This window comes from Physeter macrocephalus, chromosome 18 (assembly GCF_002837175.3).
Source record: "Physeter macrocephalus isolate SW-GA chromosome 18, ASM283717v5, whole genome shotgun sequence".
In the NCBI taxonomy this organism is placed as follows: domain Eukaryota; kingdom Metazoa; phylum Chordata; class Mammalia; order Artiodactyla; family Physeteridae; genus Physeter; species Physeter macrocephalus.
In genome coordinates, this window is record NC_041231.1 from 61,470,962 (window position 1) to 61,474,021 (window position 3,060).

At 52.1% G+C, this 3,060-nt stretch overlaps 1 non-coding gene across 1 annotated transcript; it reads right to left on the minus strand.

The window, feature by feature from the left end:
- Positions 1-328: 328 nt before the first annotated feature.
- Positions 329-447, minus strand: LOC112067552 (5S ribosomal RNA). The gene has a single exon (XR_002893342.1). It is a non-coding gene; the product is annotated as a 5S ribosomal RNA (ribosomal RNA).
- Positions 448-3,060: the final 2,613 nt, after the last annotated feature.

The following is a 3,060-nucleotide window of genomic DNA, read 5'->3' on the forward strand; positions in this document are numbered from 1 at the left end:
ACTCATGGGCGTGTATCTCGGCCCCGGCCCTGCGGCGGAGTCTGGGTCCGGGCCAGCCATCCCCGGAGCGTCTGGTGTGCCTCTGCCTTCCAGGGCCTCCTTCTGGACGCCTGGTCCCGGCCAGGCCGGCCGGGAGCGCCCCCTCCGGCGCGCGCTGTGGTGGGAGGGACCTGAGGAGGTGGGGCCTGCAGAGGTGCCCGGCGGAGGTGGAGGCGGCCTCGGCCGCGGTCGACTAAAGGAGACGGAGGGGCCTGCAGCGGTGCCTGGAGGGGTCGGAGGCTGCCTCGGCCGCGGGCGACTAAAGGAGAAGGCGGGGAGGGAGGCAAAAAGCCTACAGCACCCAGTATTCCCAGGCGGTCTCCCATCTAAGTACTAACCAAGCCCGACCCTGCTTAGCTTCCGAGGTCAGACGAGATCGGGTGCGTTCAGGGTTGTAAGGCCGTAGACGGGGGTGGGGGCCGCGGGCTGCCTCTTGAGGCGCAGCTTCGCTGGCGCTTGCGCCTTACCGCCAGCCCCGCGGCCAGCCCGCCCCGGCAGGGCCCCGCCGCCCGCCCAGGCAGGGGAACGAAGGCCTCGGGTACCGCGCGGTGGCGGAGGGGTTGGCGACCTCCCAGCCCAGGGCGGGCGGGACCCAGCAAACCCTTCAGCGCTTGGCGCCCCTCCCCAGATCCCGCACGTCTCTCACAGGAACGTGGCCCCGGAACACGTCCGGGGACGTGACAGGAATCATCTTAACCAACTCAACCCCAGACATTGTCCTCCGGGATACATACTATGTAGTAGCACATTTCCATGACCTAATGTCCATGGGAGCAGTCTTCACTATTATCGGAGGCTCCTACACTGATTCCCACTATTCTCAGGTTATACAATTAACTCAGCATGAGCAAAAATTCACTTCACAAGTATATTTGTAGTAGTAAATATGACTTCCTGCAGCACTTTCTTGGCCTCTCAGGTATGTCACTACGTTAGTCTGTGTACCCTGAGGCACACACAACATGAAATATTTTGCCTTTAGGCTCATTCATCTCAGTAGCAGCAGTAATGCTAATACTCTTCATACTTTGAAAAGCATTTGCATCTAAACAAGAAGCCTTAGCAGTGGAAACTCCTACTCCTAACCTAGAATGATTACACAAATGCCCTCCACCATATCCTATGTTTCAAGAAGGAAGGATTCAAGTCCTTTTCAAGCAGTTTCAAGCCAACACCATAACAATTATGTCTTTCTCAATAAATGAGATAAAAGTAAAAAGTAATGTAGCTTTGTCAAAGTTAAATCATAGGCTAAAATCCTGTATATCACTATGGCATATAAATTTCATCTAGGCTCTCAAGATACAACATCACCGATTATGGAAGAACTTTTACGTTTTCATCATCACACATTAATAGTGATTTTTTTTTTTTGTGGTATGCGGGCCTCCCTCTGCTGTGGCCTCTCCCGTTGCGGAGCACAGGCTCCGGACACGCACGCTCAGTGGCCATGGCTCACGGGCCCAGCGGCTCCGCGGCACGTGGGATCCTCCCAGACCGGGGCGCGAACCCGTGTCCCCTGCATCAGCAGGTGGACGCGCAACCAGTGCGCCACCAGGGAAGCCCCAATAGTGATTTTTAAAATAAGTTCTCTAGTCGTCTATATTATTTCACTAATATTGACATCTAAACTAACTCATATACATACAATAGATGCACAGGTAGAGAAAATGTGAACAATTTACTAGCCATTATTGTAATCTTAATTCCCAAACCATAAAAACTATGGGTCAGTAATGATACTGAAGCTACAAATACACAGATTATGAAGATTTAAATGTTGATTCCTCTGTAATCCCCACATCAGAGCTAAAACCAGGAGAATAATGACTGATAGAAGTCAACAACTGCGTAGTTAGAGATAGTCATTGAATATTAGTTTCATCTGAAATTGTTGTACACTCCTGAGCTGTTCCTTCTCAAAAGAGCTGCTAACCCAGGACGCCTAAATTAAAGAATCCTAATACCAACAGGACCAGGCCTATGTTGTGGACAAGAGAGCTCGTTTTTCTGAGTTCAAGACTGGGCAGAATGATATGGCTGAGATATGAGGTGAATTTGGAGCCCAAGGGGATGCACTCTCCAAGCTCCAGGATAAGAATGGGGCCTCTAGGGTGCCAGGCCACCCACCACACCCTCCCAAGCAGGATTTTGGCAACATTCCCTGTCAGTGATGAGGCAGCCTTAGCACTTGTCACGCCCCGATGTTGTGTCCTATGTGGGCCCCATGCTCTTGGGACCACACCCCACACTCTGCCGGTCCATGCTACAGGGTCCTTCGTGCCTCAGGAGTACAGACCACACAGCAAGCAGTTCCCGCCCCAACCAGAAGGAGGAGGGGAGGAGAGCAAGGGCACCAGGGGAATCTCACTCAGACAACAACACCCCAGGGGTGCCAGCGGGGACAGTGATGATGCAGATGAGGCACAGACCAAGAGATGGGACCAGAGGACCCAAAAGGCAGCTGGTCAGGTCCTGGGTCATCTGCACCCCGGACACCTTTGTCCCTCATACACCCCCTTCCTCATACACCCTCTCCTTAAATGCAGATTATTCAGATGCAACCAGGCAGAGCTTCAGACTGAAAGTCATCTCTTCCAAAATGACCCGTCAGCAGCACTGCAGGATTCCACTCCAGTGGGTACCCTGGAGTCGACAACTCAGGGACTGAAGTGGATATCCGTGCCAGGGCAGTGAGAGGGAACGGGGAGGGAGACTTTCATGGTTGTGGAATTTTGGTTTTGCAAGATGAAAATTTCTAGGGATGGTGGTGATGGCTCCACGAGAAAGTGAATAGATCTGATGCCTCAGAAACGTGCACTTAAAATGGTGATGATGGTAAAGAGTACGTGACGTGTGTTTTATTTCACTTAAAATAAATTCTTAAAATAATGTCTTGTTAATTGAGATTCCATTTCGACTCCCCTTCATCACAAATGTCAGAGGCCCAGACACAGTCCCCTACCTTAGGGGCCATCACGGTACCCTCACAGAGCATGTGGGAGACCATTCTTAGGGGGG